Here is a 24,760-nt window from a genome sequence, read left to right as displayed (position 1 = left end):
ATCCTTACTTTTATTACCTGATTTTACTGTTTCTCGGAACACATCTGACCTCTGCAAAATGGATCCTTCCACATGCGCCTTAATCCTGTCTTCTGTCTTTTCATGAAACATCATTTTGAAAATCTCCTTCACATTAGATTGCATACATATCTGTTTATCTGGGGTTATTTTGAAGAGTGTAAATTTTTTGAAACCGAATTTAGAAATATGTACACATTGAATAATAGATATTTCTTCAGATGAATATTATGTAGTTATGTTCCCATTTTCCAAGTTTCTTCTTGGTATTAAGGGCATACTTTAACCCTTTTAGGAGAGAAGTACAATTGTACATTATTCCAGTAATGCTTAATATTTAATATTTATGTAACCTCATATGCTTTTTAAGTTGCTATTTTGTACAGTTTTGCTTCTTGTAGTCCCTTCACATAGATGCAACATGTAGCCTATTGTTTGCATTAGTCGTTCTTACTTGTCAGAATTATGAGTAGTATAATTGTTTTACCGATGAGACAACTCTGGAACAGAGAGGTGCATAACTTGTCCAAAATTAGGTGGCAAATTGGCTCATAACCAGTTGAGATATGTTTAGAAGCTGACTGACTCCAATAAATACTAAAGCATTTGCTATTATGGATAGATCTCAAACTTAGTTCGAACAATGCCAATAATAATAAATAATTATAATAATAATTATTATTATTATATTAAAACCAAAGAGTTGTTATACAAATTTTCACAGAATGACCCTTTGTCACAGAATGTTTCAGCATGGACTAAGCTAAAAAGCAGTGAAGTGGTTCTCAACTAAGGGTGATTTTGCCCTCAGGGACATTTGGCACTGTCTGCAAATAGTTGCAATTTTCATAACTGGGGAGAAGAAAGTTACTACTGGCATCTGGTGGGTAGAGGTCAGGGATGCTGATAAACATCCTATCATGCACAGGACAGTCTCCCACAGCAAGGGCTTATCTGGCCCTAAATATCAAGAGTGCTGAGGTTGACAGACCCTGCTGTGGTCTATTTCAAAGGCATGTTTGTACACACAAAAAATAAAATAATAAAATAAAATATCAAAAACTGAAAAGTGAGATAGTCAGAAGAGTAAAACATTGGTTGTTCTTTTGAAGTATTTATCAAAAATTTGATAGCTACCTAACTGAAATCCAGGATGCCTCAGTTTAAGATGATTTAAAAGCAATTAACTCTTTACCATAGCTTGACAAGGGACACTTCCTGTGGGTCTATTATTAAGTGAAGATTCCAGAGCAAGACTGACATAGGAAATATGTACCCAGTATCAGAAAATTCTGCTCCGATGATAAACTTCCTAAGAATGCAAGCTTTGTTTCTTCCTGATAATCTTTCATTTTTCTAAACTCTTTCTCTTGCCTTATACTGCAGATATGAATAAGCCTGGATAAGATTCAACAGAATTGAGCCACAGAAAACCACTTTTTAACCTCAAGGTTGATCATGAGAATCATTTCTAGGATTCATCCCTTTCCTTTGCAGATTGGAAATGCTTATAAGGATAAAAGATTAAAAGATAAGGGAACGGCTTCATCCCCAAACCCTTTAAATGTTAGGATTCTCTCTCTCTGTCTCTCGTTTTAGAGGGATACCAATGAAAGGCACTTATGGGCGACATTCAGACTTTTTATATTTTTACCACATTCCAGTAAAAGTCCCTCTCCAAAGAAATTTGGCCCAAGATGGAATGAAAGAATGAAAGACATTTTATTTTTTCTCCTAGATGTTGGCAATACTCCACTCCTACATGTCTGAGGTTGTTTTCATCTTGCAAAGGACTTTGATATTTGTGAATGTGGCTACAAGGCTTAAAAAAAGAGCAGTGATAATGTATACTAACTATTCAGCTTTTACATTAATGCTTAACAAGAAAAAACAATTTTATCGTCCTTGATTATGGCTATAAAAATTAAGAAACCCAGAAGGAGCGGGAAGATCTGTGTCCTTAAAAAAGCAAGCAGCTCCCATTTTACTGAGTTGTTATATCTAATTCATTCAGTGCACCCTGAAAATGAGACCCTCACCTTCTCTAACTTCCAGTCTATGCAGAGCCAGCTCTGACCGGGGCTGGTATATTTGTCCTGAGGTTCTGAGCCAGTCCTGAGGTTCTCACCCTTTTTGGTGTTGGCAATGAGTCTGCATCAGGAGGAGACTTATCTCCCTTTCTCTGCCTATTCTTTCCATCTCTATTCAAGATGAAATTTTAATAAATCAGATATATTCATATTAATTCAACATTCCTCTTGCTAGGTTTCTACAGAAGCTTATAATATTAATTGGGGTAGGGGCACATCATGATGAATATTTGGAAGCTGAAACCCATAAAATGTGATGTTCTGGAATATAAACTGAATAGTAAGGAAATTATCTGGACTACTGAGTAAAACAATGAAGTTGGTTTAGGGGTGAGGAGTAAATAACGAAGTTGCTTATATTTTATTACATCTGTAGGTCCTTTGAAGTAGGTCTGGAATAACAAGTAAATACTTCTCTTTAGTTTAGTCGTTGGAATGTCGCTATTTCCTTTGAAAATTGAATGGCAGACCCCAGAGAGGAAAACTGTCTGAGGAAGGCCATCTGGAAGGGCAGGAAAGAAGATCTTGGGAGAAGCTGTCAAAAACTCTCTGGATATTAGCTCCCTGTATGCAAGCCAATTTTCCCTCCGACGCTGTTCACATTGAGCTGCATGTTTACCCTCCCCTGCCCCATGCCCACCCCAGACCTTATAGAGGGGCCCAGAACCCAGGAGTCTCTTTGATGTGTGAAGAATTTAAATGTCTTGGTCAGGCCTGGGCAAAACCAGGACATCAGATTTGAGGACAGCCTTCCCTCTTGCCTGCCATGCTAAATCTCTATCCTGTCAGGAAATAAACCCAATATCATAATTCTTCTATAACTGATTTTCCTCGGAAGGGATTACATCCAACTTGGTAACCAAGCAGTTGATATTCAGGATAGTTTTGCCTTCTAATGAATTTGTGCCAAAATTCAGAATATCACATTACAGCATTTGCAAAAGAATAGTGTAAAGGCCAGAGAAAAAATGAGCAATGCAGAATATTGCTCCTTAAGTCATCAAAGAAATGCAGACAATGTGTCCTATTACGACACCTCAAATACCTGTCACTAACTCCATCCAGCTGTGAGTGTTCAGGAGACAATATTAACAGATGTGTGGTTGGAAATTAGCTGTTTGGGGGGTATTTTTAATGAGATAGTTCTTTATTATTTTTTCTAGAATAAATTCCCCTTCTTTAGTTAGCCTTGATAAAACAGTGTCCAGGGTAAGTCTTGGAATCTCATCAGAAATCTCAAATGATTATTTTAGCTCTTTCAACTTTCTCCTCTTCAAAGCCATTAAACAAAGCAACTAATGAGTAAATATATAGGATGGCTTAAGATTTATTTCTTTCTCCACGGTTTATTCAGAAGTAATAAAGTATTAGCAAAGGTAGGCAAGGCGGCTCATGCCAGTAATCCCAGTACTTTGGGAGTCTGAAGTTAGAAGATCACTTGAGGCCAGCAGTTCAAGACCAGCCTGGGTAACATAATGAGACCCCCATCTCTACAAAAATAAAATAAAGTAAATTCGCTGTGTGTACTGGCGTGTGCCTCTAGTTTGAGGTACTTGGGAGGCTGAGATAGAAGAATTGTTTGGGCTCAGTAACTCGAGGCTGCTGCAGTGAGCTATGATTGCATCACTGCACTTCAGCTTGAGTGACAGAGCAAAACCTGACCTTCAAAAAAAAAAAAGGCAGAAAATAGTAAAGTTAAAGAAAAAAATGTTAATAGCCAAATCCCGGGTTGATTTTCATAGATTGAAAACTCAATTTTAGAGGAAAAGAAGGGTCAATTGAATCTCCTGCATGTCAGGTGCTCACTTAATCTTCCCAATGGAGTCAGTACCTATGAAGTACAAATGAGGTGCCAGAAAGCTGCTATGTTCCAGAACCAAGTCTTTTCTTTGAAAGACTAAATTCTCTGCTTTGTCCTTGCTGCTTTGAGAATTTGGTTACATATATGATAAGGCCGTGTAATAATCTTGACATCTATGACTTCTATTTGAAGACCACAACTATGCATCTTTTCTGCATCCTAATAGAAGCAGACCTATTCAGAGACAAGAGTCTTTGTGCATAGTTTCAACTTTCATGCACTTTAATCACCTGTTTTTTTTTTGTTTTTTGTTTTTTTTAAGGCAGATTTTGACTCCAAAAGTCCAGGATGGGGCCTGAGGTTCTGCATGTCTAACAATTTCCCAGCTGATGCCAAAGCTGCTGATCAGAGTCTACACCTTAAGAAGTAAGGACTGTCAGAGAGCAGTGAGCTGAAGTGCCAGGGTAGAGACTTGGGATAAGGGGCCAAAAGGACTGGCTTCTGTCAAAGTTAAAACTTGGCGCCCCTAGGGAAATTCCTTCAGTGGATTGTGGAGCCATTTGCAAAACAAGGGCTAGTGTAGTCCTCTGGTTGGCTTTTTCACCAGCAGGCTTGAGGTTCTCTACCCATACACAGCTCTCCTGAAGTCCACCGCTGTTTTGTTTGGACAGGCTGGTCTCAAGTCTGAGCTTGCACACAAAGAGCTTATCACCAACACTGGCCTTTCTCTGGCAGCTGTTTTCCTTCCGAGTCCCAGGGCTCTAGTCTGAGGACAGGAAAAAGGCTTGCTGGAGAAAGAAGGGGTGCTATCAGCAAGCTGTGGTAGATGCCTGGCTTCAAGACCTTGCGGGGGAGTACCTCTCCCACACATACCTCCTTACACACACCCCAAAGATCAGCTTCTCCACTATGTCCTTGCGCTAGAATAAGTATGAAATAAGCAGTTTGATAAATCTATCGGTTTTGTCCATAAAAGCTGGCGAAGAAGCAGAGACTAAATTACTTCCTATAATAAAACAAGGAATTTCTATAAATTACAAGGACTGAATGTCAAGTCCTACAGAAAAACCTGCTCGTGGGCATATGTGTCCGTGATGGAACAACACATATCCCACCAGCATGAGGTCAGGCATACGAAATCAGTATGAGGTATATGAGTGCCACATCTAGGAGAACTGATAAAAATCAGAGTCGTTGTCAGCTGTGTAAATTGAGAGGAAAAGGCGCCTTCAGCGACTTCCTTTGGGGAAGGCTTGTTTTGTGCTGGTGAACTGCTCCCCCTGGTGGATCAGAAATCGTCATGGTCGGGATTCCATTCTGAAGGGAGCAAACATGCTCTGGAGAAAACTGGGCAGTTGCAAGGTATAGAGATATCCTCCCAAAAAAAGCTAATTTCTGAGCCCCCAGAAATACATTGAATACCTTCTGGGACCCTAACTGAGTCTTAGTGTGGCCATGATGTGAATTGCAAAGTTTGTCTTCCCACATTATTGGAGATGTCTTGTGTATTCTCATTATTATGGTTGTTTCAAAATTGTGGCTGTATATTGATTTGAGAGATACGGAAAAGTCTTAAGTCCTGTATTTTATTTTATTTCCACTTTAAAAGCAATTCTGGATATTTACAAGGGGAAAAAGACGAACAGCGAGGAGAACATTTTTCTGTGAAATCATTTGTTTCCCTTACTGTCTACTTTTAACTCCTCTCTCTGAGGTGGTCATGTCGATTGTGATTAATTTATGCCTGGGCCTCTTGTTCTACTTCCCTCAACCTAAAAATAAGTTTTGTGATTTTCTCAGGATGAAATTTCTACTTTCATTATTTATGTCAGTGCCAATAGAGATAGTTTATGTTGTTGTTTTCGTTAAAGAGATTTTTTGTATGCCCTGCCATGCACAAAGAGGAGATTTTGCAGGTCAGGCAGAGATGAAAATCTCTGACAACACTCTCACTCTTTCGAACATTCTGCAATGAGGATTGCAGCTTCAGTCCAAACAGTGTATAAGCTAAATAAGGAAGTGTTTTAAATATTTATTTAACAAGACATATTTTAAATAACCTACATATGTAAATAGAGCGTTCTTAGCCTGTACATTATTGCCAGGTCGATTCTCATGTTCTGATATATAATTAATTATCGGTTTATTCCTCTGTAAACCGAAGCAGGGAATAATTCCGTGATGCCAGGTCACTGATGTCAGCAAAATGTAATACCCTTTGTCAGTGGGATCTGTGCAGGAGAAATTGAGACTGTAAAATCTGTGATGGTGGGTGCCAAAAGGTGTCCAAAAAACAAGTTCCTATCTCCATTTTAGTTGTTTTCTCCGGATGTGTAGACTTTTTCTCTATGTTATCTAAGTGGGGTTAGAATGCACATTTTTTATGTTAATGCAAACTCAGAATGCCTGTGCAGTCTAAACTATGCATTTTATAAGTCACGTAAAGTGTCATCTAAGGTACATGCATATCATGACCATTTTAAGCAGCACTATTATATTTAGAAACAATAACAACACAAATATCAATCATTTTGGTAATTCTTGATCATTGAAAAAATGAATTTTTAAATGTTTAAGCAAAATCCACAAGTCATTTTTAACTTTTTGAGAGAAAAATATGGCGATATATATGTATATATATATAATTTTGTTTTCACTTAAATGAGCACCTGTCTTTCAAATTGCTCTACTAAAAACTTCTAAAGGGCAAAAATTCTGAACATCAAATTTGTCAAGGGTATAGATAGCCCTAGGAAAGAAAAAAGCAGGCAAAAATGTGGCACCTTTTCTCCTTAGACTTCATTTCTGATGATGTAAAATAAGTAATCATCTCCAATACCTTAGCACTTTGCTCGTTTGGGTCGTGGTGCAACAAGCATATTTCATTTAAACATAGCACATGTCAGTTACCAAAAACCCAACTCAAAGTTTTTATTCCAAGCTCTCTGAATTAGCTCCTCAACTAAATTCTAGCTAGTGGATTAATGACATAAAATATCTTGGCTCATGGCCACAACATCCGGGAAATTTAGTGTGGAAAATCATGTAAAATGATTGGTTTATGCCATCATAACATACCAACCTATTGGTTATGTCACCTTTTAACCATCATCTACTTGTTTTGCCACGCTTAAAAATGTTCTATATTAAATCCATAATAGATCTTTTTGCTATTCTTGCGGGGCACTTTGGCTCATGACTGTAATCCCAGCACTTTGGGAGGCTGAGGCAGGTGAATCACTTGAGATCAGGAGTTTGAGACCAGCCTGGCCAACATGATGAAATTCCATCTCTGTCAAAAAATACAAGAATCCAGGCATGGTGGCACACACCTGTAGTCTCACCTCCTCAGAAGGCTGAGATGGGAGAATCCCTTGTATCTGGCAGGCGGAGGTTGTAGTAAGCCAAGATCACGACATTGCACTCCAGACTGGGCAACAGAGTGAGACCTTGTGTCAAAAAAAAAAAAAACTTTGTGCTATTCTGCTTTGGGAAGAAATATTAAAGTGTTGGGAAAATAAAAAATGGCAGTAACAAAAAAATAGAATTTTATGGTCTGAGTGATCTTCAGAAGCACTGTTAGATGCTGCGTCCATCTTTTCGTTGATGGTACATTTTGGTGCTTAAAATAAATGCCATTTCTGTAATTAATGGTAGGGCTAGTGAGGTATAAATTCGTCTTGGTAGGTTTGAACTCAGTGCTGTTGTGCAGTTGTATGAACAAGGAAATTAAATGTGAAAAATGGCCAATCTGTCTATCCTCTGGGTTCCCTCAACAACGCGGCCTCATGAAGTACTTGCTGCCATATTGACCTCAGTACACATACAGAAGAGCCAAGGGAATTGCTTCTTTGGGGATTGGAGGTGAATTTTTAGATTTGGCATAATCTACATATTATTTTTTCAAATGAAAATGTCGATTAAGTTTAAGCCTCCATATCAACGTGGAAAAAGAATTTGTCCCTTAAGATAAATGGTAGCAATAAGATACTCAGATTATCTTCTCATTAAATATTATTATGATTGACATCTTTGTTTTCACAAATGTTCTTTAAAAATGTTATACTAAGGATGAAGTACACATAATTTTATCTATTATTCCTTCTATGTACAGATAAGACTCTGAGAATTTATAGAAACAAACATTAGAAGGCAGGAATGTGGAGAGAAGAAAGCTACCTGACGAGGGAATCTCAGGATACAAGGAAAACACCAAGGTGAGTTTCCTGACTTTTAGCTTTGCCTGATATATCTCAGACCTAGAGTTCAAGGAACCAAGAACCCCAAAATAATAATGGGAAAAGACAAGAAAAGCCCCAGCGAAAGACTACTCTGTCTCTGGCCAAAGGACAAGGAAAGGGGCAACCAAGCAAGACAGAAAAACATTTAGATAATAACCACTCTATTCTAGCCAAATTCCACAAAAACTAATTAGATGGTGTCAGAGGAGGCTGAGTAGGAAGGAGGGACTTTACCCCTGCCCCCTAATCCTGTGATATCAGTGGAAGCCATGTGGAGAGCAGCAGCAAGGCACTTCCATCCCTCACATGTTGGGAAGTATAGTGGACCCTCGAACAACACAGGTTTGAACATCACAGGTCCACCTAGGTGCAGATTTTGTTAAACAAAAATGTAGCAACTTCCTAGCATGTTCAGATACTCTTCTAGGTACTTGGAAGACAATAGTAAAGAAAAACAGCCAAAGCCCCTGCTGTCCTGAAAGATGCAGGCAATGGAAGAGGTATTAGTTTAGGGACCCACACAAATAAGTAAATTTGCGTATATGCTAAGAGTCATAAAGGGGTGGCATGTGAGCATGTGAGAATATAGAATAGACACATCTGCTTGGCTAAGGGCAGTCAGAAAACACTTTCTTCAGAAATGAATGATTTATTTAAAATCTTCATAATTAATTAGGCAGAGTAGGCCAAAAGTTATCTAAGTACAGAGAATGTACCTGTGCAGTTTATTTTATTGACTTGAAAATTAATTTCCTTCATAGGAATGTAAATCTCTGTTTACCATAAGCCCTCTGTCTCCACAAGTTCTGTGTCCAGAACTGAAGGCAGATCCAAATACAATATTCATGGGATGCAAATTCCCATGTATGCCAAGAGATAACTGCTTTATTGGAGGCCTAGGGGGGAACTGAAACTCCCACTCCTGCTTAGCAGGAATGAGAAGCCCCCTTTCAGAGGTCAACAGAAGCTGAGTTAAGAAACCTGAACTTTTACCCTACCTGGCAGTAATGAAGCGACACCCACCTTCGTCTGTGAGGATGGTGTGAGATGAAGGTAGTTAAAACAAAAGGTTTAAATAAGATTCAGAGTCTCATAATATTGAAATGTCCATATTTCAGTGGAAAATTACTCATCATACAAAAACAAGAAAGAACTAAAACTAAGTGAGAAAAGATAATAAATATATGCCAACATCAAGATGACACAAATGTTAGAATTATCTGGCAAAGCCTGTAAAGCAGCCATCATAAAAATACTCCAATGAACAATTAAAACATTCTTGTAGCTAATGAAAATTTATTTGGAAAGCTTCAACAAAGAAATAGGAAGTCATAACCAAAAATAGAAGATAAAAGAGTCAAATGGAAAATTTTGAACTGAAGAATACAATAACCAATATAAAAAACTCAATGCATGGGCAGAATGGAGGAGACAGAGGAAATATCAGTGAACTGGAGGAAACAATATAAATTGACCATCTATACAACAGAGAGAAAATAGAGTGAAAAAAAGATGAAAGGAACCTCAAAGACCTTTGAGATTATAGCAAAACAAAACAAAACAAAACCAAACCAAAAACAAACAAACAGACAAAAAATTAACCTTTGCATTCCCTGAGTCCTAGAAGACCGGAAGATGGCAGACCTGAAAAACATTCTAAGAAATAATGGCTGAAATGTGTTTAAATTTAGCCAAAGACATAAATATACAGATTTAAGAAGCTGAGTGAATCCCAAATAGGATAAACTCACAGAAATTCATAGTAAGACACTCATAGTCAAACTTTTGAGAACTGAAGACAAAAAAGAAAAACAAAAAGTCAATCCAGATGTCCTTCAAGGGGAAGATGATTAAACCAACCGTGATACATGCATGCTAATAGAAAAAAACTACTGATGCCTGGAACCACCTGGATGAATCTCTAAAGAATTATGGAGAGTGACAAAAATAATTTTAAAATGTTACACAGTATATTGTTTTATTTATATAACAACATGATTGAAATAACAAGATCATAGAAATGGAGACTCATTAGGGGTTAAAGAGGGGGAAGGATAAGAAGGAAGAGGGAGTGGCCATAAAAGGCAGCACGAAGTATCCCTGTGCTGATAGAAATATTTCTTATCTTGACAGTAGCAATGTCAATATCCTGTTTGTTACACTACAGTTTTGCAAGATGTTAGCATTGGAAGGAACTGGGTAAAAGATCACTCTGCATTCTCTCTTACAACTGCAAATAAATCCACAATTATCCTAAAATAGAAAGTTTAATTTACAAAAACATTTCTGCAAGCCTTGTAACTCAGTGGCTACATAACTCTGGACTTAGACCCAAAGAATTTTGACTGTCACTTTAATCTCATGTAACCCTGAACAAGTATTCAGCCAGTCTGAGCCTACTTTCTTGTCAGTTAAATGGGCATAATGATAGCTACCCTACTTATTAATATTTTACCAACTGTAGTCAGGATGACATAAAAATGAAATAATGATCAGGAAGGGCTGCTTTTTTATTGTTCTTAGGAACTTTTGTTAAAATGTCTACTAGAGATCAAGGCTCCCAACACAACTAAAGAGACATTGACACAGGAACTGGCGGTGGGCGTGAAATACCTAAGACTAAATGAATGTTATGTAATCCCAGCACTTTGGGAGGCCAAGGCGGGTGGATCAGGTGTTCCAGACCAGCCTGGCCAACATGGTGAAACCCTGTCTCTACTGAAAACACAAAAGTTAGCTGGGCGTGGTGGCGTATACCTATAATCCCAGCTACTTAGGAGGCTGAGGCAGGAGAACCCCTTGAACCTGGGAGGTGGAGATTGCAGTGACCTGAGATCTCGCCATTGCACTCCAGCCTGGGCGATAAAAGCGAAACTCTGTCTTAAAATAAAAGAGTGTTAACTCTTTTAACTCTAAGACTAAATGAGTGTTAAAATGAGTGCTAACATATGTAGAAATTTTTACAGTCTGTCAACATAGATCAGTACAATTATTAGAAAAGGGAAATTATCTAGGTGCAGTGGTGTGTGCCTATAGTCCCAGCTGCTCGGGAGGCTGAGGCAGGAGGATTGTTTGAGCATAGGAGATTGAACTGCTGTGAGCTATGATCGTGCCACTGCATTCTAGCCTGGGCAACAGAGCAAGATCCTGTCTCTAGGAGAAAAAGAAAAAAAAGACTGAGGTTAGCCTAAGAAAAACCTTCATAATTTGCAGCGGTATTATTATTATTGTTGTTCCTAACAATAATAATAACAGAAAAAGCTTTTCTATTTTTGTAGACGTAAGAATTACAAGTGCAGTTTTGTTATGTGGATGTAGTGGTGGGTATTGGTGAAGTCTGGTATTTTAGTATAAACATCACCCAAATTGTTTACTTTATACAAGAAAGGGCTTCTTATCTCTTCAAGTACCACAGCAGAAAGAACTCACTTTTGCTGGATGCTAACTGTGTGCCAGGCTCCAAGCTAAGCTGAATGCATTTTTTAATTTATAATCTATGTGTTAGTATTTTATGTGAAATCTTTAAAAGCAGGGTTCCATAGCTGAATGGCAGAGTATGTGATATTTAACAAAGCACCACTAAAGAGGAATTCCCATCTTTTATATCTTCCTCAGGCATTCAAGAGTTTCCAAGTTCAGAGGCTACAGTAAACTCTTAATCCCTGACCTCTTCAACACTCTGAAACTTCAGATATCCTCTCCTTCTCCTTTCCTTAAACATGCTAAATCTAACCTACCATCTTGGTTCTTCAGTGTCCTTTCCCTTGCTTGCTGTGCACAGCTTAAAAAGATGAGCTACACCAACAACCAACAACCAGCCTCCCTGCTGTGCAGTTTTTCCTTTGCACTACCTGCTTTCTAGAGGACAATCAGTCCTTAGGGCTTGGTCCTTTTTCTCTTTACAGCACCTCCCTAATACTGTGCCACTAGACTGGGAAAAGACAGAAGAGTTTGCAGCTAGATGTTGCTGTCTTCTTCTTAATACATTCCACCTCATGTATTATCACAATTTACAATTGAGGAAATGTTAGTCATCTACTGAGAACATACAGCTATGTTAGTTTAGGAGGCTTAGGAAATGTTTAATTAACAAAGAGATGACTGTTCCACATTGTGCATGAATTTGTTTTCTGTTTTCTGGTTTTTGCTATGAGACTCTAGTACAAAGAATCCATTTATTTGTTTATTCATTCATTTGTTGATTCTTTCATTTATTCATTTCACCATGCATTCATCAATGACCTAACACCCACTAATTGCAGGGCTCTGTGGTAGACCCCAAGGATATGAAGGTGAACAACATATAATCTAGAGAGATACACATGAAAACAATAAAATGAGAATATGGTTCCTGGTGTATCAAGGCGTGAAGGTGTCGTCATAACACAGAGAAAGAAGCACTTCACTATGGAGCTGTCACGGTACCTAGAGAGCGTGGGAAACTCAGATGGCTGCAAGGGCCAGGCATACAACGAACTCCCATGTTGGGGAGTACAAGGAACAGCCCTGATGAAATTTGATTGAATAAATGAATAGAAGTGGACCTAGTGTTCTAGGGTCTAGGAACATTATATGTAAGAATGATATCCTGTGGGCCCCATCTTTAACATTTAGCTCAACTGACCATTTGTCACCATATCCAATAAAACCCTCCTACCTCTCCTCATGCCACATGCAGTAGCCTCCTATTTAGTCTCCCTGTTTCCACTCTTGCCATATTTCGTCTTCTTTACTTGTCAATCAGAGGGAGATATAATGCATAAGTTCATGCAACGTCTTCACCCAATGGCTGTGACTGAGAGTTGAAGCCAAAGCCTTTATCTTTGAAAGCATGTTTTTCCTAAATAAACATTAGAATACCCTACACAGGATTTTTAAAAATATCAATGGATGGCCCCCACTCTGGATGAATTCTGCACCCCCAAATTGTGGATGATATAAGGTGGCTCTCAGGCTGCTGCCATTCCATCATCTCACTCCCTCATTATTTTACTCAACCCAATGTTGCCTTTGCACAGAGACCTTTGCTGGCCACCTTGTCCAAGCATCACTGTTCTTTCACATCTTTGCTGTTTTCATAGTACTCTTCACAATCCACATGCTCTGTTATTGGCTTAATGTGCTTCATAGTCCATCTTTCTCTACTAGAAGATGTCTGCTAGAAGAGTTCAGGGATTTTACTTGTTTTTGTTTACTGTCCTACATCAGTGCCTGTGAAAGTGCCTGGCACTCACGCCTGTAATCCCAGCACTTTGGGAGGCCGAGGCGAGTGGATCACCTGAGGTCAGGAGTTCGAGACCAGCCTGGCCAACATGGTGAAACCCTGTCTCTATACAAAAATTATCTGGGCATGGTGGCAGGTGCATGTGATCCCAGCTACTCGGGAGGCTGAGGCAGGAGAATTGCTTGAACCCAGGAGGCGGAGGTTGCAGTGAGCCGAGATCATGCCTCTGCACTCCAGCCTTGGCAAAAGAGTGACACTCCATCTCAAAAAAAAAAAAAAAAAAGAAAGAAAGAAAGAAAGAAAGAAATTGCCTGGCACATAGGAGGCATTAAATAAATAAAGTATAAAACAAACTGAATTGACAATGATGAATTGAAGAAGAGTTTAACATGTTCAAGGGAAGTGGAGGGAAGTTGATTGAGAGTAGAAACAAGCAATAGGAAATGATCCAGGAAAGAGAAGAAGGCTTGGTAGAAAATAAGGAGCTAGGATATTTTTTCCCTAAGAAGATGAGGAGCCTTATTCATTTTAAACAGGAGACTTTCACAGCTAGCTTTGTTTTTTAGAAAACTCAGTCTTGCTGAATTTTGGGAGATGAGTTAGTCCAAAATAGAGTTAAGGAGACAAAAATGCAAATACCTGTTAGGAGACTCTCGTAATCCTTAATGAGAAGAAGTTGAACAAAACTATGGCATATTTCAACATCAATGTATGGAAAGAAATGGAAACTGACCCACATATGGGTTTGTTTTGTCTTACTTGGTATTGGGCACAACCCTGAAGAGTGAATGGTCACTTGCAATTAAGTTTATAAGCAAGTAAGTTCACGGCTTCTCTCCGGCAAAAACTCAGGTTTGTCTTTGGGGCTCTCTCTCTATTCTGGTTAACAAATACAAATTAAGGTAGGCTTAAAAAAGACAAACTTAAAACATTTCCAGAAACCAAACAGAGGTCACTGAAGCCCCTCTAGGCCCCTTCTATTCCCACATTCTATTCCCCAAGTGCGGCCTACATGATCCTGGTTCCTCTCCATTTATAACTTTGCCTCATAGGCCATTCTGCACATTTCTCATCCCGATGTGAAAAAGTGCTACAGGGCGTCTGTTCTAAATCTTTTCTAATTTCTATTTATGCTTCATTGTCCTATAATCGGTTCAAAGCTGAAAATAGAACTAAGGTATGATCTCAGCATAACCTTTAGCAATTAATTTTATTACTATTTTATTCTAACTGAACAAACTCATAATAAATAAGAAAAGCTTTATCTGTAAAATAACCCCAAAATAGACCTCCACCTCTTACCCTTCATCCCTCTCTAAACTTGCTAAGCCAGTATTAAGTAGAGTCTCCCCCACCCCGCCCTTCCTTCCTTCAACCCAATATTACTTTGGTTAAAGAAGTAAATCTAATTAAAGGAGCATGGGAAATGGAAGTCGTTTTGTGAGTTAGAGAAGCTGGCTCTGTGTATCTTTCACCGGTGATTGGGCTTACAAGATGGAAAATTCCATACACTGCTAAGCAAAGTGCTCTCAGTGTTGTTGCAACATCTGCTTTTCTTTGTGTAAAATGTTTTCCACGGGGTGGGTGAAGATTTTTATTCTAATTGAATTTGTAGTTAATTCCAGATAAAGATAAGCCGGGGTTTTTTTTTTGGTTTTTGTTTTTTGCTGATGCTGCTCAAATCAGGGGTTCCAGGCCCATCCCTCAAGGCCCACTTTTACCCTAAATGAATCAAAAGGAGTAGCAGGTGCTTTGGATTAAGTGACCCTCCATTTCTTTACATTTTTAGAAAGAATAAAATACTTAGATTCACTTAATTCCTGATTTGGTCTTTTAAATTATTTGTGATAGGAGAACAAACTCTTGTTTCTTAAAGGCAGTGTTTCTAACCCATTAAGCAAGGATGCGGATGGGCCTTGGTTTGAAGATCGCTTACTACCCTCTTTGAGAATATTAATGTAGTGTTAATTGATCATCACAAGAAATATGTTTATGGTCCTAAACCATTCTTAAGAAACTAAGGAGTCTGTCTTCCAATATTTGTTGCAACATTTGTTAAACAAATTAATAAATGGGTGAACAAAAGAAAGAATAAAATATAATACCTGTGAGCCTTCCAGTGGCTTTGCCATGCCACCTACTTGATAGCCTTCTGCCTGTCACAGTGGCCTTTGGCAATGAATAATTTCCATCAGTTTATATTTTGGATGTTATGAAATAAGAGAAGACTATTCAATTACAATTACTTTTGTTTTTCCAACCAACCTTGATAAATGAATGGACCCTCATCTCCTCTCCCTGCTACATTTATTTGGGACGATAAAACAGAAAGTAAAACCAGGACCGAGAACCAGAAGTAGCTGGAATCCATTCCTGTACCCTATTAGAGTCACTTAACAAAGCGGACTTCATATTTTCTCCAGAGGGTTTGGACTCAGAGAAAGTGCGCCCCCTTCCCTCCCTAGAAGTGGGGTTGGAGATGTCCACCAAAAGCTATGGGTAAAATACATTAATGTAATCTTGACGTTTTCAAAGGTATTATGTATTGTTGATATTACTGATATTGGCTAACCCTTGTGAATGTTTACCATTTCTTATCACATTTAGACCCAAAGCATGGATTTGAACTTTTCCTCCTTGAGGGTTCTGCCCTGATTCTTGCAGTTGAGTTAGTTGTCCTTGATCTCGACCCTTTAATATACAGAACATATTTCTTTACCTATCATTGCACATTTTTTAATTGTTGTGAGCTTTATAGACACATTATCTCCCCAGAAATCTGTTTATTTGGTCAATTCTAGGACAGAAGGAATATTACTAATTTATTCTTAAAAGTCATCAGATACTCATCAATGATTTATAAATTAATGAACTCAAATAGTTGTAGAAGATTTCATAGGGAAAAAATGCATTTCTCTTATTTGGCCAAAGTTGCAAGCCATCATATGTAATAATGAGAAATGTTGACTATGTTCGGTCAAATTAAATACAGTAAGAAAAGAAAGAGCCATCTCAGAATAACAGTAGATTGATTCCAATTTTTGTAATATAGATAATATTGCAATAGACATTCATGGAAAAAAATGTTAAGTGCATTTCTGGTTATAGTTGTAATGTTCATTTCATAGAAATAAATTACTGGACCAAAGAAGGATATAAACCTCACTTTTGCACATTTTCATTAGCATTGCCTATTGCAATTAAGCATATTAATAATTAATACGTAAATGTAACATCTTTTTGTTTTAGCACACTCGCTCTCTCTCTCTCTCTCTATATATATGCATGTATGTATGTATGTACATGTATGTGTATATATAGGTGTGTATACTTTCCTACTCTTGATTTTGAGCTTCCTACCCTTGATTTTGAGCGTGGTATTGTGACTTCCTTTGATGAATTTCCAGTTAGAAGATATGTAAGAGGGACTTAAAATGAGATTTCATGGCTGTGAGAGGTGAAGCCAGCTGGACTTCTGGGTCAGGTGGGGACTTGGGAGAACTTTTCTGTCTTACAAGAGGATTGTAAAATGCACCAATCAGCACTCTGTAGCTAGGATTGTAAAACGCACCAATCAGCACTCTGTGGCTAGCTAGAGGTTCGTAAAATGCACCAATCAGCACTCTGTAAAAACTCATCAATCAGGGTTCTGTGGCTAGCTAGAGGTTTGTAAAATGGACCAATCAGCACCCTGTAAAATGGACCAATCAGTGCTCTGTAAAATGTGCCAGTCAGCACTCTGTAAAATGGACCAATCCGCAGGACATGGCGGGGACAAATAAGGGAATAAAAGCTGGTCACCCCAGACAGCAGAGGCAACCCACTCGGGTCCCCTTCCAAGCTGTAGAAGTTTTGTTCTTTCACTCTTCACAATAAATCTTGCTGCTGCTCACTCTTTGGGTCCACACCACCTTTAAGAGCGGTAACACTCACCGTAAAGGTCTGCAGCTTCATTCCTGAAGTCAGTGAGACCACGAACACACTGGAAGGAACAAACTCTGGACACAGGTGGTCATACCTTCCTGTATTCATTCCATCCCCGGAAGCGCCTCATGCCCCACTCTGCCTGCTGGTCATAGGAGGACGATAAGCCAACTTGCACTATGAAGCTGAGTCATCTTGGCTGACTGAACAATAAGTAAGCACTTATTGTTACATGACACTAAGATTTGAGATTATTTGGTACATAGTCATAGCTGACTCACACATACCTTAAAACAGGGCTGTTATTGAGGCTATGCAACAATGAATAAAAGGACAACAGTTTTTATGTAACTTGTACTGCATTGAGGGAAAAAAGGTACAAATAGAATAGTAGTGTTTATATCTATAGTGTCAGGTGGTGATTTGATTTGAAGAAAAAGTAAATCAATAAGAATAGAAAATGGCATTGGAGGAGTATATTTCTTTGATTGCTACTAAAATTGAATATTTTGCATTTCCTTTCTGAAATTTGCCTCCTAATGTGCTTTACAAATTTTTCCTTAGAGTATTAATCTTTTTCTAATTTGTAATTATTTTCATATGTTAGTTATATTACCCATTTACATATATTGACTATTAAAGTGTTACAAATGTTTTTCCTAATTTGATTAAAATGTTATATTGTTGTTAAACAGAAATTCTTCAAATTATAATTTAATAGACTTTTGTTTTATGCTTTACTGCATATTTAGAAATATTTTATATTTTAATTTTTACATTTAACCATAATTGTGATTTATTTTAGTCTATATGTGAGGTGAGGACCTAACCCCATCCTCAGCCTTGACAAAAGTTTCTATCATCAGTGCTTAATTAATTCAATTTCTCCCAGTTGATGTAAAATGTTACCACTGCAAGCTATCAAAAATTGGGTGGCATATACTACTATTGCTAGTTAATATATAGCCAGTAATATTCTGCCTTAATGATATTAAATGGCATTAAGTAGTGTGTATGAAATTACTTTCTATGAATGAAAACAGGTAACACATATGACAAAATATGTCGCTATTCCTGTAAAACCAATATATACATACAAACACATGGGAGGGAGATTAGAACAAACTCCAAAATACTCATAACCTTTCACTCTAAGTAAATGGAGGGATAATGAGTAATTTGTATTGCTTCATCACTCTTTTCTATATTTGTCTATACTTTTTATCTAAAGTAAGCATAAAAAACTTCTAAAAGCAGAAAAGAGTTAAAAATAAATAATTTTTTAAAAAAGAAAACAAAATAGGACTTCATAACTTGAAAAATTTTAACCAGAGCCTAAGTTTTTTTTTATTTAATTGCATTTTAAATAAAACAGCAAACTATTCGTTGATATCTTCATTTTTTTCTTATTTTTCTTTTGAGACAGAGTTTCGCTTTTGTTGCCCAGGCTGGAGTGCAATGGCACGATCTTGGCTCACTGCAAACCTCTGCTTCTGGGTTCCAGTGATTCTCCTGCCTCAGCCTCCCGAGTAGCTGGGATTACAGGTGTGTGCCACCACGCCCACCTCGGCCTCCCAAAGTGCTGGGATGATATCTTTATTAAACAAGAAGCCATTTAGTTTGCACTTAGGAAAAACAAAATTTAAATTTCCTTCCCTTCTTCTAGAAAGCGATTTCCTAATCTCTCTACTACTATTTTTAGGAATAGGGTCTATTTTTTGTTTTAGGTATAGGTAACTCCTGATATCTTCACAGAAATGAGGTAGGACTGTATGGAGTAGCATGCTTTGCATGTGGTGTGTGTGTGTGTGTGTGAGCTATAGTTTGGATGTGTGTGTGTGTATGTGTGTGATATAATTTTGATATCTGTCCCCACCCAATTTCTCCCTTTTGGAACTGAAATGTTTACTCAATGCTTCTATCTCCATTGTATTTTTTTTTTTTTTTTTTTTTTTTTTGAGACAGAGTCTTGCTCTGTCGCCCAGGCTGGAGAGCAGTGGCACAATCCCGGCTGACTGCAACCTCTGCCTCCCAAGTTCAAGCAATTCTCTTGTCTCAGCCTCCCGAGTAGCTGGGATTACAGGCACGCACCACCATGCCCAGCTAATTTTTGTAGTTTTTTAGTAGAGATGGGGTTTCACTATGTTGGCCAAGCTGGTCTCCAACTCCTGACCTCAAGTGATCCACCCGCCTCGGCTTCACAAAGTGTTGGGATTACAGGCATGAGCCATCGCACCCCGCTTCTCCATTGTATTTTGAAAGTAACTACTTGTTTCTGATTTTACAGGCTCATAGGTGGAAGGCATTTGCCTTGTCTCAGATGAGACTTCGGACTTTTGAGTTAATGCTGGAATGAGTTAAGATGTGGAGGGATGGTTGGGAAGGCAGGTTGTATTATGCAATGTGAGAAGGACATGAGATTTTGGAGGTGTCAGGAGCAGAGTGATACAGTTTGGATATTTATCCTCGCTCACATCTCATGTTGAATTGTAATCCCCAATGCTGGAAGTAGGGACTGGTGGGAGGTGTTTGGATCATGGGGTGGATCCCTCATGGTTTGGTGTTGTCTTCATGGTAGTGAGTTCTCGTGAGATCTGGTCATTTAGAAGTGTGTGGCACCTCTCCCCAGACTCTCTCTCTCTTGCTTGCTACTGCTTTCACCATGTGACATGCCTACTCCTTTCCACTTTCTGTCATGATTGTAAGCTTTCTGAAGCCTTCCTAGAAGCCAAGCAAATGCCAGCATCATGATATCTGTAAAGCATACAGAACTTGAGCCAATTAAATATCTTTTGAAAAATAAATTACCCAGTCTTGGATATATCTTTATAGCAACACAAGAATGACCGAGGCTGGGTGCAGTGACTCACGCCTGTAATACCAGCAGTAAGGGAGGCCAAAGAGGGAAAATCACCTGAGGTCAGGAGTGTGAGACCAGCCTGGCCAACATCATGAAACCCCATTTCCACTAAAATTACGTAAATTAGCCAGGCATGATGGTGCATGCCTGTAATCCCAACTACTTAGGAGGCTGAGGCATGAGAATTGCTTGAACCCAGGAGGTGGAGGTTGCAGTGAGCCAAGCGAGCCGAGATTGAGCTACTCACTCCAGCCTGGGCAACACAGTGAAACTATCTCAAAAAAAAAAGAAAGACAAAAAACAAAAAAATACAACAACAACAACAACAACAACAAAAACAGAATGGCCTAACACTGTGTGTGTGTTTGTGCACACACATACATATATTTTCAGAGACAGGGTCTCATGCTGTTGCCCAAGCTAGAGTACAGTGGCACCATCATAACTCACTCGAACCTCAAACACAGGCTCAAGCAAATCCTCCTGATTGCTTAGGCCTCCTGAGTACTTAGGACTGTGGGTCTGCACCACTATGTCTGGCTATTTTATTTTCTTTCTGGAGATGGGGGTTTTGCTATGTTTCCCAGGTTGGCCTTGAACTTCTGGTCTCGGACAATCTCCCTGCCTTGGCCTCCTAAAGTGCTGGGGTTGCAGGCATGGGCCATGGTGCCCAGCCAGAAATGAATTTGTATTAATGTTCCTATTTCTTTCCTAGAGTCGTCTTCTATGGATTGCAGAGGGAACATCTTCGCTTGTTGGGAAGTTAGGCTCCATTTCTTCTGAGGATCCATTTAAGCTGTGGTTGGACAGTTCCGTAAATTATCAAGACAAGGCTTAGAGTAGGCCAGCCACTGCGTGGCTGCACTCTTGAGGGGAAGCCTAAACCTGAGAATGGAGATATTTACAACGTGGGGGAAGAACACCTGGCTTCCTTGCTCCATCACAGAAACACATCTCAACACATCCAAGGTTATGAGGTAATAAGGAATTAACTATGGCCTCTCCTTCCACGTGTCAAAGCTGATTCTATTCTAGATGAGTCTTAATTATGCCAGCGAAGTGTGGAGTTTAATAGAAAGAACCTGTTTGTTGAAAATGTAACTTTTATTGTAAGGACTAAGAAAGATTAAAAGTAAACTTTGCTTTACATGTGGTGAGCTTAATTTGAAGCTACAGAATTAATTTTTGAGGCAAAAACTCTACATCTCTCTTAAACAGTGTTTGGCTTATTGTCATTTCCTGTATGTGAAATATCTCAACCTAGGGAGAATCCACATTTAGAAAATATTTAGCCTCTGATTTTCTGAACCTGAGACCTTCTTATACTCAATTTTAACTCCAATTTATTCTCTTTGCAAAGGATATAAATGCTAGCAACGTGTAAGTATTTGCTTTTTTATTGCTGGAAGCCACCACTTTTTGAAAGCCTACTCTGTGCCAGACATAGAGCTATGGGTTGGTTTTACAGACACTATTTTTTAATACTGTACTACCACTGTATGGGAAGTATAGTCTTTCCTTCCTTCCTCCTTCCTTCTTTCCTTCCCTCCCTCCCTCCCTTCTTTTTCTTTCTTTCTTTCTTTCTTTCTTTCTTTCTTTCTTTCTTTCTTTCTTTCTTTCTCTCTTTCTTTCTTTCTTTCTCTCTTTCTTTCTTTTTCTTTCTTCTTTTTCCTTCCTTCCTTCCTCCTTCCTTCTTTCCTTCCCTCCCTCTCTTCTTTTTTTTCTTTTTCTTTCTTTCTTTCTTTCTTTCTTTTCTTTCTTTCTTTCTTTCTTTCTTTCTCTCTTTCTTTCTTTTTCTTTCTTCTTTTTCCTTCCTTCCTTCCTTCCTTCCTCGCTTCCTTTCTCTCTCTCTCTTTTAGAGGGAGTCTTGCTCTGTCACCAGGCTGGAGTGCAGTGGCATGATCTTGGTTCACTGCAACTTCCACCTCCCAGGTTCAAGCGATTCTCCTGCCTCAGCCTCCCCAGTAGCTGGGACTACAGGGGCATGCCACCACACCCAGCTAATTTTTGTATTTTTAGTAGAGACAGGGTTTCACTCTGTTGGCCAGGATGGTCTTGATCTCTTGAGCTCGTGATCCACCCACCTCAGCCTCCCATAGTGCTGGGATTACAGGCGTGAGCCATTGTGCCTGGCCTTCTTTTCTTTTCTCTTTTCTTTTCATTTTCTTTTATTTTCTCCCCTCCCCTCCTCTCCCCTTCCCTTCCCTTCCCTTCCCTTCCTTCTCTTTCTCCTTCCTTCCCTTCCTCCCTTCCTTCCTTCCTTGATGACTCTGAGAGACAAAGAAATTAAGAACATGTTCTAGGTCACATCACTTATAAGTGACTGAACTGGGACTCAAACCCAGGTCCATCTTACACTAACACTGGACAATCCTCCTGAATACTACATCCTATCCTACAAGGGAAGCCAAAATCTGATGTCATTCATTTCACTAGTGCATTATATGATTTTCCTAGAGATACATATATGAGCAATATGGATCATTACTTATGCTAATAATATGTAATTACTTATGCTAAGAATGTTATTAACAAATTTGATCTAAATGTCAGTATTCATATTTATGTAGGCACTGTAGTGCACGACTGCCTGCGTAAATTATTTGTTTGGTGGGTTACCAAATTAACAGTATGTTAGCCAATCTCTGTTTTTAATTCTCATCATCATTAAGTTCTTTAGGTTAAAATTTTTATTTAGGAGAACTCTGCTAAAGTGCAAAAATATAGGATATGACAGGCAATTATGCAATTGCAATTGTCACATAATAATATATGTGCAGTTCAGTTTTTCAGGTTAGATGATTGTCATCTTGAAGGGAGGGAAAGAAGACAGAAGTGGAAATAATTCTCAAAAATAAGGATATGGTAAAAATTCAAAGGTTGTGATATTAGCCAAGAGGGCTGGGGATGTCTTGGAAAATAGCCACTGGGTACCAAAAAAAGATGATTGAAAAGGGCAAAGCAGTAAAAGAACTGGTAGAAGAGTTACTGAGTTCTGACTTCACTTTTGAAGACTCTATACTAGCAAACGAATGAAAAATGAGCTTCTAGAGTTTTCGAGTAGAGTGGGTTTCACTGTGTGGTCTTGAGCAAGCCATAACTTCGCCAAATATTTGTTTCCTCATGGGGCTATTAATAACAACAATACAGATATCAAGGGGTTGTTGAAAAATTCAAATAAAGCAATGTGTTAACTAATATTCTAGAGCTGACGTTGTAAACACCATTCAGTAATAGTTTAATGTGGCCAGGCTCATGCCTATAATCCCATCACTCTGAGAGGCCAAGGCAGGTGAATCATGAGGTCAGGCGTTCAAGACCAGCCTATCCAATATAGTGAAACCCTGTCTCTACTAAAAATACAAAAATTAGCTGGGTGTGGTGGTGCGCACCTGTAGTCCCAGCTGCTCCAGAGGCTGAGGCAGGAGAATCCCTTGAACCCGGAGGCAGAGGTTGCAGTGAGCCGAGATCACACCACTGCACTCCAGCCTGGGTGAAAGAACAAGATTCCATCTCAAATATATATATAAAAATATATATATAAATAAAAAGATATAAAAATAGATATAAAATATATAAATAGATATAAAAATATATAAATGTATAAATATAGATAAAATATATAAAACTATATATAAATATAGATAAAATATATAAAACTATATATAAATATAGATAAATATAGAAAAATATATAAATATATAAATGTATATATAAATATATAGAAAATATATAAATATATAAGCATATATAAATATATATAAGTATATAATATATAAATATATAAGTATATATAAATATATAAATATATAAATATATATCTAAATATATATCTAAATACATACATAAATATATAAATATATATCTAGATATATACATAAATATATAAATATATATATAAATATATACATAAATATATAAATATATATATCTAAATATATACATAAATATATAAATATATATCTAAATATATACATAAATATATAAATATATATATCTAAATATATACATAAATATATAAATATATATATCTAAATATATACATAAATATATAAATATATATCTAAAATATATGTAAATACATATAAATATATGTATAAATATATAAATATATATCTAGATCTATATAAATATATCTAAATATATATATCTAGATATATATGTTTATATATTATATATTTATATAGATCTAGATATATAAACATATAAATATATATATAAATATATATAGATCTAGATATATAAATCTAGATACATAAATCTAGATATATAGATCTAGATATATAAATACATATATAAATATAGATAATATATATGTAAATATATATATCTAGATATATATAAATATGTACATCTAAATATATATATATATAAATGAAATCTCTATCTATGAAATGAAACGAGAGGGTGAATAAAGGAAATTCATATAGCTTAATAGTCCCTAACTAGAGCTTTTAAAAAATCAAGTTTCATTAGTTTATCTTCTGAACTCTACTTTCTGATAAAGGGAGAAGCAAAGCCTCTTTTATATTTAAATCTTTGTGACATATATTGCATAAGATCGATTATAAACTTGCAACTGACTCATCTAATTTTGAGCTG

At 37.6% G+C, this 24,760-nt stretch overlaps 1 long non-coding RNA gene across 3 annotated transcripts in view; it reads left to right on the top strand.

Annotated features, from left to right (window-relative positions):
* LOC101151282 (uncharacterized) overlaps positions 1–21,305 on the top strand; it is an 83,783-nt gene extending 62,478 nt beyond the window's left edge. Inside the window, exons 4-6 of one of the 3 annotated variants that reach the window (XR_008672266.2) lie at positions 4,236–4,335; positions 8,024–8,126; positions 20,874–21,305. This is a non-coding gene — a long non-coding RNA (uncharacterized lncRNA). Of the gene's footprint in view, positions 1–4,231; positions 4,336–8,023; positions 8,127–20,873 lie in introns of all 3 variants that reach the window. The other 2 variants (XR_008672267.2, XR_004067364.3) reach the window with 2 other exon arrangements.
* Positions 21,306–24,760: the final 3,455 nt, after the last annotated feature.

The sequence above is a fragment of the Gorilla gorilla genome, chromosome 16 (assembly GCF_029281585.2).
Source record: "Gorilla gorilla gorilla isolate KB3781 chromosome 16, NHGRI_mGorGor1-v2.1_pri, whole genome shotgun sequence".
Lineage (NCBI taxonomy): Eukaryota > Metazoa > Chordata > Mammalia > Primates > Hominidae > Gorilla > Gorilla gorilla.
The sequence above is the reverse complement of the archived record's forward strand: the minus strand, read 5'-3'. Positions and strand labels throughout refer to the sequence as shown.